The following is a 15,989-nucleotide window of genomic DNA, read 5'->3' as shown; positions in this document are numbered from 1 at the left end:
ATACGATCCTTTACCCAGAACGTGCCCTAAAAGCATGCTTTAATGTTATGCTAGTATACGCTGTTACTTTTAAAATAAATACAAAATATTCAATTGTGTATACTTAATTCAAATGAATTCAATAATTCCATGAAATTGTGTGTCTCATTAATGTTGGAATGTTACTTTCAAATCTTTGTTTCTGAAAACATAATTGAGCCGCGTGCTGAAAAACTGGGCTTAATGCATGTGCGTAAAGTGTCGTCCCAGATTAGCCTGTGCAGATTAGCCTGTGCAGTCCGCACAGGCTTATCAGGGACAACACTTTCCGCTATTATGGTATTTTGAGTTTTAAGGAAGTCCCTCCATACCGAAAATCAAATTTAGGCGGAAAGTTTCGTCCATGATTAGCCTGTGCGGACTGTATAGGCTAATCTGGGACGACACTTTACGCACATGCATTATGCCCAGTTTTCTAAGAACACGACTCAATATATAATTCTCGAAGTTGAGTCGAGTTTTACCGCACACATGCGAATCGACAGCAGCAACACTAACTATAACGACACCATAACCTAGTGCTGTAACTGTGATTATAAAATGTTGTATATTATGACTTTTACAAATTTGTTTTATTTTCAGGATTTAATTCTTTTAACGTTTGTAAAAAACGATGCGAATTGTATTCAAAGTTAAAGCTATGCCATATCTTAAGTATAGAGTGACAACTTCAATAAAAATTATAGAATGAAAGAAATATACAAAATAGCTCAATTAAACGCGGGAAAATTGGTAAATCAATGAAATATTAATGCGAAGTCGTTGCCCTCAAAATAATGACGTCCCGTTGAGCAAAGCTTCACTGTAACCACATTTTACGAGTTGAAATTCGGTCTCGCTATATGTCTCGATCTGTCTCGATCCAGACGCATTACGTTGGAAGATCGCACGTTTTCGCCTTCGTAACGTTGATACTTAATTAAAAGGTAAGACTACTGTATTGTACTTGAACTAAGAATACATGTAATCGCACGTGGTATTTTACATAAAACCAATCTGTAATACTCATAATGCACAGTGCAACTTTCATTTCTGGTAGGATTGTTGTGTTTTAATTATAATCAGAATCCAATACTAGTAAATAACCATTTGCTTTTACAATACTAATTGAAAACCAAATCATTTTTACAACAGTATGTTTATTTATCGCACGCTACGCCTTGTTTTCTTTTCAGAATAAAGCTTTTTGGAGAGTTTGCATTGGCATTTTTGTCTTACCAAAACATTACGTTATTTCGCTGAAATGACGTTTCAACATCAAGGAATTTCAGTCACGAAAGACAAAATTAATATCGCATACTTGAATATAATGGCGTCTATGTAAATATTGATTATCTTTGCTGTTTTGAAAGCATGTGATAAAAGATCTGTCATTCATTGACGTTTCATATTATGATTTATTGAACGCTTCCAGGAATTTACAGCTAACAAAATGTGTGAACCCGTTTAATAGATATGACGTGCGCACGCGAAAACTATTACGTGCGTATGCGAAAACTGACTTATTAGAAAACGTATCAGATTAGCCATTTTCAAAGAAACTTGACCAATGTGCCTAGTGCACAAGTAAAATAGTAACACAATTGATGAAAGTATTGGCAAATTTGGGCATGCGAATGCGCCAGCTATTACTATCGCATGTACACATAATAGATATCCCGTGCAGACGTCACATCTATCGCGTAAGCACGTAATACATATCGCATGCGCACGTAGTAGCTATCGCGTGCGTACGTAATAGAGACCGCTTATGTCCCCTTTATGTTACTGCAGAACGATATTATTTACAACTATTTATTATAAAGGTGTCTATATTGCACGCGTGAAATGGAAACAAACAGCATTTGCATTGCTATTGTTATTGATGAAGACGTTGTTTTGGCGGGATTTGTTCTCCTGTGTTGGTGATTTAAATGGGTCAATTATAAGACGGCGTTTTCGTAGCACAATACTTGAACTATTGTGCAGAAGCTATTTCGGTATTCGCCTTATGAAAGAAATATAACCCTCCGCATGACATACTAGACAAATCCGAATTGCCATTCAAAAGCCATCATCCCCGTTTTTAAAAGTACAAAGCATCAAATAAATAAACATTATGTAAAACATTATAGCAGGTACATACGGATTCAGGTCAAGGTGTATTTTGTTGTTAAAAAATGCGAACTCAGACCATCGTATACCTTGTTTAGCTTATCGCGCCGTAGTTATATTTGAAGAACTTTTGTGCAAACAGAAATGGTATGGCCGGAACGCATGATCATTTTGCCAGATTTTTTATTATCGCGTTATCTATTTCCTTTTCGATCATGCAGTCTACAACTCATTCATAAATATCAAGCTTGTTTTGCTGAGAGTGTTTTTTTACCTTACTTGTGGTAAAGAGTACAATGTATAAAAAATAAATCGGTCACTGGGTCATTTGTTTCGTTTAAGTTAGTTCGTACCGTTTTTCTTATCGTAGATCAAAGAGGACGACAATAATACGCAAACTCGGGCATTGTCTTTCCACCCGATCTTTATGTTAGCAATCTCTTAGGTATTCAGGTAATTAGCATCTCAATATTTTTTGCTCACTTGACCGCTTATGCCCGTCGTTCGTCGTGCATTGTCGTAATCAATATTTACTTAGTGGACACCCAAGAAGTCACATAGTTTGACCAACTATCATGGAACTTGGTCAGAACATTTTCCCGATGATATAAATGCCGTGCTCTTATTTTTTTCAAGTCCGTTGAAGAACATCGTCTCCAGGGTGGGGGGTTGGTGGGGGCGGGGGAGTTTTCCGTATATGTCTATAAATACAGTCTTGTGAACACTGTATAAGTGTCACATGTATTTTTTCCATATAATATCTCGATCGAATTCGCGAATAAAGACGTTTTGTTGAAAAAAGATTTCCGTGTTTTGTTTTAACATGCTGAACATGATTTTGTCGGTAATATGATAGATTCAAAAAAAAATATTTGATGCTCTATGCTGCTGTATGTTAGGCGCCGACATATCACAGTAAGTATCATATTCATATTGCACAATTTTCGGTATTTTTGTTTGACGGTAAAACACTGTTGTGGTCGTTTTATATTTGGAGCAGGAAGTTTATTTGACTTAAGTTATCTTATCCGAAAAAAAGTTATCTTTTGGATTGGCTAAAGTTATCCAGATTTCTAGATATATCAATTTAATTGTGCCCAAGCATTGCGGTTTTAAGATCTTTCAATAGAAAACGAAGATGGAACAGAAAGGTGGTTTTGAAAACTGTGTTTATGACCCTTTGACTATGTACACCATCATATATTAACTAGTATTGCTTTGGTTCAACAAGAGGGCAAAGGTCCTATTTCGCTCACCTGTGACGCAATGGAACTTAACTGTTTAGATTGTTCTTTACATATTTTACGAATATTTCAAGATATCATATAAATAAATATTCCGAGTTATATGTTTGAGCAAACAAATGTTGCCTCCAGAGATCGCAAGCTTTTAAGTTGAGTTGACACTATTTCTGCTATCTAATGACACCACAGTTTTGACCGAGGTATAATTGAAACAAATGATCTTACACAGTTTAATAAATATTGGTTAATACATAATTTCCATCACTCCCGAGCGCTTTGGCCCTGATGACATGACCTGCTTAATATGACATAAAAACGAATGATGGCCGTTTTCTCTTGTCTATCGCATGCTCTCTCTATCGACTAGTTTAATATCATTACATGTCTGCATATAACAGGTACAATTCTCTTATTGTAAGATTTGATTCCATGTCAAATCTTTCTAGTAGTGTTAGAGTATTGAATGGTATTGATGGACAGCAATACTTCTAAAATCAATCCCATCATCTAATTACTTAGAAACCGCGACGTTTTGGTCTCATCATGCAAGTATCTTGTGATAGGTTTTCGTTCACTGCTCATATATATAAAGTTGTTAGTTTGTGTGTGAATTGGTATAACTAATACCGTTAATACTAACTTAACCTACTAACATGTCTCCCGCGAGGGACATTAAACGGGGATGCAGTGTATCGGTGCACTTAAAAGAACCGGGGATGCCTCTGGAATCGGGGAGTTTCCTGTATCCCGCTCGAGCCCCCACTTCAGTGAAAACCCGGGCAGCCGGGGTAAACTTGACCTAATTTGGCTCAAAATTAAATATTAAATAAGGGACAGGTAAGCGCATAAGGGAGTCGTGAAGACCCGGCGATGACCTGTAAATAAACTCTGACACACACACACACACACACACACACACACACACACACACACACACACACACACACACACACACACACACACACACACACACACACACACACACACACACACACACACCCACACACACACACACCCACACACACACACACACACACACACACACACACACACACACACACACACACACACACACACACACACACACACACACACACACACACACACACACACACACACACACACACACACACACACACACACACACACACACACACACACACACACACACACACACACACACACACACACACACACACACACACACACACACACACACACACACACACACACACACACACACACACACACACACACACACACACACACACACACACATTGAATAAATCTTATATATACAAAACTTATTCCAACGTGCACCTGTTCGGATAGATTTTTTTTTTTTACAATCGCTTACCCAAAACAGATATCATAAAATGAAGATATCCGTAAAATGAATATAACCCAAGGTTATCCGCTGGATAATAGTTGTCTAGATTTATACAATTGGCTAAATATAAACACACATTAGTATCGTTTACTCTAAATGGCATGTATTATATAAACAAATCGGACAAAAATGTCATTCAGAGTGAAAAAAAGCAGGCGATTCACGTGAGTCGGTCCCTTTAAAGTGAATGTTTAAAGACTTCTTACATGGGCACCTCTTTTATAAGATGTTACATAGACCGGTAGTATAATAAAATATAATATACAATAAGTATGCAACATGTGCTTCGTGACTCATTTTGAGAGAATTCAATATGGTTAAAACCGGATTACGTCGCAAATGTTGCAATGGTATAGACTTCGCATCTGTCGCTGTGATTAAACAGTTGCAAATGATGTAAGATCTATGTATGTAAGTGTACGTGTACACAGTGCTGATTAATATAAGCATTTTCAAGTCAAACAATTCTCACAGGAAGAAAACTATATTACACTAATAAAATTATAGAGACAACCGTATATCAATTTTCTATTTAGGATGGCGAACATAATTAACAGTAACAATAGGCGATGTGTTTATACCTCGTTATTGAACGACCATTAAACTAGCCATTGCCATTAACATACCTGTGGCAGTCTTCTGTTTTTGATGCAAATTTATATGTATAATTTTAATTCAATAAATGCCAATAATTTCCTTACACATTAGTATGACATATTCAGTTTCTTTTTTGAAGGGGTATCGTACTACGGTGCGTTCTTTTGGAAACTAAACAAATCACTAAAACTAAGTGGGAAGTCTAATCGTGCATATCACAGCACTAAAATACATTGTATGAAAAAATGTATATCGCAGTTCTAAAATGAAATAAATATTTGCGCGGCACGAAACGATCGCAATGCGTGTGGTTCAGGTTCGATAATACATTTATCTGAGTTCGTCGTAGCGCAGTGGATGTGGTGTCTGCCTATCGATAGGGAGGTCAATGGTTCTATCGTCACTTTTTGAGCGTTCATAAGATCCCCCACTAAGACGCACAGTAGACATCTTGATCTACTCAGAAAACAACTCGAGATCGCTGCAATAATCCGATGCAAGAGAGCTATATTAAATATGTTAAACTAAACTAATACTTACATTATTAACATAGTACTATTTCAAGATGTCGAAACAATTTTTAGGACAATACGAGCTAATGAGTTTAAGAGTCAGGTAATCGATAGACAAACAGACAGACAAGGAACAAACACGTGATAAATACTCGGCGAAAAAGATTCCTCATAACAGCCTGACAATGATAAGCCATAAGAATGGGTACACTTAACTTGCCACTAGTTACAGATTATACACGTTAAGTTTACTCACCATTGTGGCTTATCAGTATCTGGCATTAATTAGAAATATTGTTCCTCAAAGTTTATATCACATTTTTGTTGTAGTTCTGTCTGTGTGTCTATCGATTGCAAGTATTCTCAATTTTAGTAGAGCTCATCTCTTACTCATAGTGCACGGCAAATTTTAGATTTGTTCGTGGTCACCGAAAAATTGGCAATGTTCAGTATAACTTGAAAAGTGTTCACCCATTTTCTACCGCTTTAATTAGTGCAAATCGTTGTATAAGCCATGCTATTATGGTAAGATGTTCACTAATTCCCACTGATCGGCCAGAATGTTTTCATATGAAGTAGAGAACTTCGAAATAACTGTATCAAAGTATCATATGTACCATATAGCGTATCAGAAAAACATAGGAATTTGGGTATAAAGATTGGTCATTGACATTATTGATCGGGTTCCAGTCTCCTGGCTACCGTTTTACTAAACGCAAGTCTTAGACTTACGCACACATTTTTAAATAATAAAATCTCATTTATTTTACATTGATGCTAATTTTTTTTACTTGTAATGTAACATTATATTATGAATTTTAGTAAAACATACCATATGTTTAGCAAGAATTTGAATGAACTATACTGAATTAAAAATATGTGCGTAAGTCTACGAATTGCGTAAGTAGCTTAGTAAAACGGTACCCTGGCCTTAGAGTCATGTATAAACATCATAATGTTGGTGATCAAAAACGTATTTGCGGTTGCCTCAAATTACATGACCTTTTTGTACAGTCAGTGATACTATGATTTTCAACTGCATTTATTGTTGTACCAACATATAGAAATTCGTAAATAGTAACGTATTCCGGGTAACTTATTGTAGCATATCAGCTGTATGCATGTACTTGTATGCAATGCAGTCCAACTTCTGTCAACATATACGGCAATGTTTTGTTGACATGTTTCAACGCATAAAGTGATAACAATGTGTTTTTCAAGTTTCATTAAATTACACCGTGGTGTTTGTACGTCCATGATGCAAACAGTAAAAACGTATTGCTTTCAAACAGTCGTCATATGCTTATCCACATTTCCCTGTTATATATCAGCAGTTTGTTGCAATTCCTTTAAAAGTTGTTTTTATGCCCCCGGATCGAATGATCGGGGGTATATTGTTTTTGGCCTGTCTGTCTGTCTGTGTCTGCCTGCCTGCCTGCCTGCCTGTCTGTCTGTCTGTCTGTCTGTCTGTCTGCCTGCCTGCCTGCCTGCCTGCCTGCCTGCCTGCCTGCCTGCCTGCCTGCCTGCCTGCCTGCCTGCCTGCCTGCCTGCCTGCCTGCCTGCCTGCCTGTCTGTCTGTCTGTCTGTCTGTCTGTCTGTCTGTCTGTCTGTCTGTCTGTCTGTCTGTCTGTCTGTCTGTCTGTCTGTCTGTCTGTCTGTCTGTCTGTCTGTCTGTCTGTCTGTCTGTCTGTCTGTCTGTCTGTCTGAGAACCTAGGTTTCCAGAATTACGCGTCGGACGGCGTAAACTTGCTCGTTTGGAATACGAGACACATATTATTCAGGGCGCAGGATCAATGGGGTTAACATATGATTACACACGGGCTGGACAGAATGAAAACACGTCGTTAAAAACTTTATTTTTGCAGATATCTCAAGTTAATGAAATATGTTTGCAAAGTCTTTAGTGCATACGTTTTTCTTGCAGTGTGGGACGAAATCTTACGATTGAATAATACATCATTATACATTATCAATAGAGATTTAACTTCTATTTATACACTTGGAGACTTTTCTAACGCATCACTTTATCTTACAAGATAAGTTTTTATGCAAAGCATCAAAGGGCGTCGGGAATTTCAGTGAAAAAGGCACTCAATGAAGTTACATGGAACGATTTTTTTTCAACTGTAAATATTAATATATTGGCCGATAATTTAAAACAAAATAGACAAAGATACTGGTATATCCATTATCTATGATTTGTGTTATAACCACCAAATAACCATTATTTATGATGTTGTGTTATAACCCCCAAATAACCATTATCTATTATTTTGTTGTGTAACTCCCAAATATTTCATAGTTCATTTTATTTACATTGGTTTCCTTTTTTTACTGGTATCCGTGTGCAGTTTTCATTTATGGAACAGAACTGTGTAGGTTTTTAAAAATCTACTTCATCTTGTAAGCGTCATTTCATATTTTTCTCAACTTCAAGGGGAGATGATTCTGAACTTATTCTTACGCTGCTCATTTACGATAGGGGTTGAGTATTCATTGATATGAAAAGACAGTAAAAGTTTGAAAAAAATGAATGAAAACTGTAAATTGTATAAAGAAGCTGCATTTCACAATACTTTGAAATTCAGTAAAAGATCATAATAGATTTATTGCTCTGATATTCATCATTTTCAATAAGGTTCGAGTAATACTGATATAAAAACAATTAACAAGTTTGGAAAGATTCAGACGAAAGTTGTGATATCTTTTAAACAAGTGGAAATTGTTTATTTTGTCAAATTTAATAGAAGAGAATCTGGACTTCTTGTCCCGATGTTTCTCATTTTAAATGAGGTAAAAATGCTCATAGATATGAAGACACTGTAAGTTTGGAAAGAATCTGATGAAAAATGTTGACATAATCACCTAACCAAGCAGTTTTTTCACTTTTATTTTTAAATTCAAAGAGACATAATTCTGGACTTATGGTCTGATATTGCTCATATAGAGTTTGGGTTGGGTCCTCATTGATAAAAAACAGTGAAAGTTTGGGAACAATCGGATGAAAATTTTGGACTTCGAACAAGGATTTCAAAATTTCTCAAATTCTAAGGAAGATAACTATGGACGTAATGGTCGGATAATGCTACAGGGCCCTTACCACCTGGATAGTAATACGTGTCGCGCTTCGCGCTCTATATGTGGTTCTTAAAATAACACTCCGAGGAGTGCTTGACTCTAAGGAAACGGGTTGCTGGGGCACAGCTCCTCCTTGATAAGTGACTGCTTCCTTTATCGCAACTCATTGTTACAATCAATAATACGTGTCGCGCTTCGCGCTCTATATGTGGTTGGGATAGGCCTATGATAGACAACCATAAAAATACACGGATAATAGATGTGTTGTTTGCATTTATTTGTTAATATAAAAACACGTGTATTTTATATCAGATATTTAAGTGATGTAAGAAATTTTAATTAACGTTGTCACCACGTTGCATCTATAAATTTTAATAAAAATGTCCAATTGCAGTAAAATGGATTTAAAATGTCTACATAAAATAAAGCTTAATTATATTTATTAACCTGACTGAAAAAATTGTCAGCCCTGATCGACTGTTCGGTTCGTGCCGGAACCCGGGATTGAACCGGGGGCCTTTACATGACTGTTGCGTAAACAACTTCAGTCTAACGCTCTCCCAACTGAGCTATTTCGTCTAACATTTACTTATGTACTGCTATTTGGTGAAGTTGTGTATAGCGATCGTTATTATATGTCTATTAATAAACTAAAACATTGTACGTTTTCGTACCACTACGCCTTCCGATGAACTTGCTTGCGCGATATGTCGTTATAGATAGTTAATTCTCCACTAAATAAGCAAATTAGAAAAACCACAAAATAAATATATTTTGATTATGTTTTGTTTTTATACAAACATCATTTGTTTTTATACAAAACCTGAAAGTTTCGCGTATTTGCCCAGTCCCTGTGATCTTTCTCCTGTGATCAGTTGTGGACCAGTTATTAATTAAAACTATAAGCTTTGCATTATTGGCAATAAATGTTGTAATAAATGTAATAGGCACAAATGCAGTTCTTATTTACACTAATTTACACAAATAATCATCACTATGAAAGATATTCTTAAAACAAAAATATATACATTGATCCGTAAAATAACTTCTCCTCCCATAAGCGAAAAAAAAATGCATTACATACTAGTCGCCGCCCTCCAGGGCGACGCCAATTAATATAGCTCCCTTTTTTTGAACAGATTGTGTTGAAATTTGGACCAAGAATGATTCAGCACATATCTGATAATTCCTGACAATTTAATTGAAATTGAAAAAAAAATCAAACTTAAAAAATTAAAAACGTCACTTCAAAAGTCAAAATCGCAAACACGTACAACGTAAAATAATAATAGTGTGAAAAGTAAAACGCATAAACTTACATGTCTTAGTAACTGACCGGCTTGCAAAATGCCGATTGAGCCGTTGCGCTTCTTAACATTCATACGAGCCATAATGTTTTTCTTTAATTAATGTTATGTTTTTCTTGTGTAAAAACTCACCTAGAATGATGAAATTGAAGTAAAATTGGAATAACATGTATATCGTGTTTACTACTCTTGGTGACTTTCCTATCGCAACACTTTTAAAACTTTCATTGCATATGTGATCATTTGACTACATTATGTGCAAGCTAACGATTACATCATTCATCCGTGACGATAGGATGCTTTAGCACGTGGGAAAGGTAGCCTGCAAAATGCAAAGTGCGCGATTGCGCTGCTGAATATTCATACTAGCTATATTGTTTTGTAAATTAATTATATGTTTTCCATGTGTAAGAACCCACCTAAAATAACTAAATTGAAATAAAACTAAAATTATATCGCGTTTCACCATTTCCACATGCAAAAATATGGAACCACACCTACCCGACGTGGTAAAGCGTCCAATCGTCAAGGATGAATGCTTTTATAGTGAGCTTGCACAGCATGTAGTCAAATGATCGTATGTAAAATTGTAAATCGATATCTTTACTCATAACTGAGATATTCAAGTTTGAAAAGTGATGCGTTAGAAAAAGTCCCCAAGTGTACCGTACAGTCGTTTGAGGCCGGAACAAGGGAACTGAATATCTGAAACTCATTTAATGCTGTTACAATGAATTATGTAACGATTGATCTAAATTTGTTTTAATTTTTAGTCTCAAAATAATATTTACAATTAAATATGTATTTCATAAACAGTTTAATTTTTTTATTAACGTGTTCAGACCAATGTCGACCGATTACTTTACTAATTTCATTCCTCAAGAAGATTCCTCCAAGTTTCGTTGAATATTACAAAGCATTGTCTGAACATTGTTCAAAAAATGTTCTTGGGGAGTAACATTCACTGTTTCACGTCTTTTTCTTATCATTCTACACATATGCCGCCAGCGTGTACCAAGCAATGGGAGACAACTGGAGGTTAATTATGGCAAGCGGTTCGACGCAAAATTCAAGAAACTAAGTTTCTCATGAGAACAAGGTTTATGAAAATACCAAGAAACCAGGTTTTTCATGAGAACCTAGGTTTTCATGAGAACCTAGGTTCTCATTTGAAAACCTTAGATTACGCTAGAGACCTAGGTTCTCATGGACACATTGAACTTAGGTTCTCACGAGAAACAAGTTTTTCATGAGAACCTAGGTTCTCATTCTGAGAACTTAAGTTCTTGTTTGATATCCAAGGTTTTCACAAGAATCTAGGTTCTCGACAGCTTTTCGCGTCGTTCTCTCTGATAACCTAGGTTTTTTATGAGAACCCAAGATTTCGTTTGGGAACCATAGTTCTCATGAGAACCTAGGCTCTCATTCTGAGAATCTAGGTTCTCATGAGAAACCTAGTTTCTTGGGATTATGCGTCGAACCGCTTGCCATAAGAGCGCGGGTTCACACACCGGGTCCACACTTAATTAATGCAGTCACAGGCGCGGAAAAACCTCATAAACTTTGAAATACACAGACAAACTCTGTGATAATCAATAAAAGATGAGATGCGTCTTAATTGGTCTCAATGTGACAATATCTAAACCTGGTCGATGTTTATTTGATGTTCGAATTTAAGTGCACTATTGTTTGAACGAGAAATAGTGCATATAGACAAAAGTGTTTTATTTTAACTTAACTACCGAGTATGGGAAATTTTCTATCGAGACTGTTTCGATCTAATCCAAAACGCGAGAAGCGTTTTATTATTCATGTGTCAATTTACTCGTTTTAAGAACAATTTACTCGTTTTATTGTGTAAGGATGTAATTATGCAATCAGCATTATCATGAGCATATTAATATATTATGAAAACACTCGCTGGCTTTACTCTGATCGTTTATCATAACGTAATTAGAATGTTAGAATAAAAACATTAATAATTGTCTTTATGCTGTACTTGCTGGTATATTCCGTTGATTGTTGATGTTTAACTTCGTTAAAAACGTGAAACAAAACAAACACAAATAGTCTTCTTTATTTCATTAAGGCGTAATATGTTAACAGGCCATTGGGTCCATTAACATTTATTTAAAAAAAAACGGGATTATTGGATGAACTCTCATCGTTCCCAACTTCAAGACTCTCAATTTCCTTCGGATGCATACCGTAGCGTCTGTCTGAATACGTTCGGCACGAGAACGACACCGAGCGTAACTCTCGTACATTGCAAACGCTGCCCGTGCACGACACACATTTGTGGTAGACACGACTTGCATTGATCAAATATCTGCAGTTGCAGCCAGGAAATTGAAATATCTTTGGTCAGCTACATTGTAATACCCTAAATATATTAGAGACTGTGCTTGAAGTGTATTTCATTTTGGTTGTAAAATACTATTTTATATTAATGGGATATTCTCATCTCTATCTGTGTATGGTTTCTCAGATGCATGGTTATACAAAATGTGTACATATTTCTCTCGTCGGGAAATGTAATGGCGTGTATAAACACTTGTTTTGATTAATCAATGTATAAAGTACTAGATGAGTTGGCAATAATGTAAACAACAAAGCATCAACATAAGTCATAACGATTAATCAAAAGTCGTAAAGTCTGCCGAAATATGCCAAAGAAAATGCAGTATATAGTCAAGCATAGCGGTCTGTTTTTTTAAAACACCCATGGCGTATTAAATAATTTGGTAGTCAATCGATTGCCCTTAATGACATTCATCGTGTAAATTAGATTTTTATCAAAGAACATACATTGTAAATTGTTTATAATTTACATATTAGAACATACAACATAACAACTTGACTACAATTCAATTTTAGATACTACTATGATCACACCAATTTACATAATTAAGAAAACTACATTTCGCGACATTCGGACACATTTTAGGCGCTTGTTCTTCACTGAAATTGAATAGCCGAGAAAACATAGTTGAGTTTTTTTCATTTGCGAATTGATTAAGACAAAGTGGTAATCAAGCATTGACACAGTGTTGGGCGACATGGTTTCTTGTAAGAATTGCCAATCAAGCCGTCAGGATCTGGCGTAAACACGCAAAACACCGTGACGTCTCGACACTATTTAAAGGGGCCTTTTCACAGATTTTGGCATTTTTTTAACTTATTCATTAAATGCTTTATATTGATAAATGTAAACATTGGATCATAAAAGCTCCAGTAAAAAATCAAGAAAAAAATTAAAAAAAGGAAAAGAACATTGCCCGGAGCAGGTTTCGAACCAGTGACCCCTGGAGTCCTGCCAGAGTCCTGAAGTAAAAACGCTTTAGCCTACTGAGCTATTCCGCTGCGTACACATTTTTGACGTATTTTATACCTTATATAAGCAATCTTCGTAATTTCACAAAATTTAACGACAAAAACAGAACTCTCCAAAATATCCAATCGTTTCGCGTTGCAACGCTTTATAATTTTTAGGTTTTAAAATCGTCAAAAGATGCATATAATGGCTATATTAGAGCATGGTTAATGTTCAGTATTACTGTTTCCTCACAAATATCATAACTAAAACGAAAACTTACGAATCTGAAAAAACTTTTTTCAATTTTGTCAATTTACCAAAGCGTGAAAAGATCCCTTTAATGGGTGCGGTTATTTACCGTTCTGATTGTCACACAGATTTTAGTTAAAGTGACACTCGACTTAAAATAAAATGCAAATGAAAGATTCAAAATAGGATATTTAAGAATAAAATATATCTTTTAAGTTGTCATTGCTATTTTGTCCTTGAAAATCTGCGCTTTTCAGCCTAAGTGGGCACAACTCACTGTGAACTGTGTCCGTCGTTCGTCGTCCGTCGTATTTAGCGTGTTGCGTCGTGAACATTAACCATGCGAATATTCAAGAGGCCACATTATTTATTGAATTTGGAAGAATATTTTTCATAATGATATCTCTCACGAGTTCGACAGTATCACGTAGGGTTATAAAAAGTCACTATGTAAACTTATAATTAAAGATATTGTTTACTCTCTAGTATCAACATTTATTGCACAATCTTCAGAAGATGAAACGTCGTAAGAATATATTTTTCCAATTATATATCGGCCGAGTTGGAAACAGTGTCACGCCGGGTTAAAAACTAGGTCACACGTAAAATTGAACAACAAGCTTGTAAACACTGTACGATCCATATGTATTGCCCAATCTCCATGAAATTCATTCAGGACATTGAACTTTGTCAGAATATATTCTCCAAATATATCGGCCGAGTTGGAAACTGGTTCAAGTTAGGTCAAAACTAGGTCACACGTTTAGATGAAACACCAATCTTTTTTAAATCTATAGAGGCCACTTGTGATGAGGTTGAATTAAATAAAACGTTCATGAAATACACTGGCATAGAGGCTACATTGACTGCCAAATCTTCACGAAACTTGGTCGGAACATTAGATCAATCGATAAGTTCTAAACTTGGTTAGGTGGTTAAAACGAGGTCACTAGGTCACATAAAAAATGGTTAACATTCTCGAGGCCACATGTATTACGCGATCTTCATTTAAGTTTGTCAGAATATTTGTAATAATTAGTAGAAACTGGTGTCAACAACTAATATACTGGATCAAATTTAAAGAAAAGCTAGTGAGAATTTAAGATTCATCATTTAAAGTCGAATCTCCATGAAGCTTGCTAAGAACGTTTGTCTCAGAGTTATCTCGTCAAAGTTTATAAATGTGTCACAGGGGGTAAACAGCTTGCCCACTACGTCAAATAAACAACACAGATTGTGAAAACTGAACATTTCCCAATAATTCTATCTCGACTGAGTACGAAACTGGATCACTTTGGGTAATAATAAGCACGCTATATGAAATTTAAGGAAAATACTGTATTCATTCTACAAGTCACTTTTATTACCAAATATTCATGAACCCTTTTCTTTCAGAATTGTCATCCAAAGCATATATCAGTTGAGTTCAAAATTGTGTCACATTGGGTATAGAACAAGGTCACGTGATACAATTAAAGAAAACGCTTGTTAACACTCTAGAAGTCACAATTCCACGCGCAATCTTCATGGAACTTGCTCTGAGCATTTTTTCTGATGACCTCCTGACGAGATATGGTTCCTCTTTTTTTTAAACGTGGCCAACTTAGACCGAGGCTATTTTCGTTATGTGACTATGGTTAAACCATTTGAACACCGTAGAAGTCACCTTTTAATTGTCTAATCGTGACATTTGCTCAGAAAGTGAAAGATGGGCTGCTATGTTATATGTGTTCAACTTTGTGTGATTTGTTAAAGAAAACGTTGCTGCCAAGTGTTAGGGCACTTATTCTTATAATTATATCGTGGAACCATGCGATCATTATAATTTAGTTCCTTGGGGTGTAAAGTGAGCGCCTTAGGACATTTGGTCCTCTTGTTAATATGAATATATTTAACATACAGCAAGTATGTTTCTATAAACATTTTGAATTTCAAATTATTTTCCTTCAAGTTAAATGAATGCTTGCAATAAATATCATTAGAATCGCATGTATTGTATTTTGTAATCGCTATATGCGTAAAGTAGCAGTTTATTTGTGACCTGTTTACCAAGGTAGACTGTAGTTCTAAAACAAACACATGCCCTCATACATCGACCTTATCGTTAATTTTTGATAAAATAAGATTAACGTCTAATTGAATATGCCATTACATATCTATCA

At 35.6% G+C, this 15,989-nt stretch overlaps 1 protein-coding gene across 50 annotated transcripts in view; it reads left to right on the top strand.

Moving 5' to 3' along the window:
- LOC127859320 (neurofilament heavy polypeptide-like) overlaps positions 1–15,989 on the top strand; it is a 57,871-nt gene that overhangs the window by 4,256 nt on the left and 37,626 nt on the right. The gene's annotated exons all lie outside the window — the stretch shown is intronic.

Source organism: Dreissena polymorpha, chromosome 15 (genome assembly GCF_020536995.1).
Source record: "Dreissena polymorpha isolate Duluth1 chromosome 15, UMN_Dpol_1.0, whole genome shotgun sequence".
Classification (NCBI taxonomy): domain Eukaryota; kingdom Metazoa; phylum Mollusca; class Bivalvia; order Myida; family Dreissenidae; genus Dreissena; species Dreissena polymorpha.
This window is presented reverse-complemented; position numbering and strand designations above follow the sequence as displayed.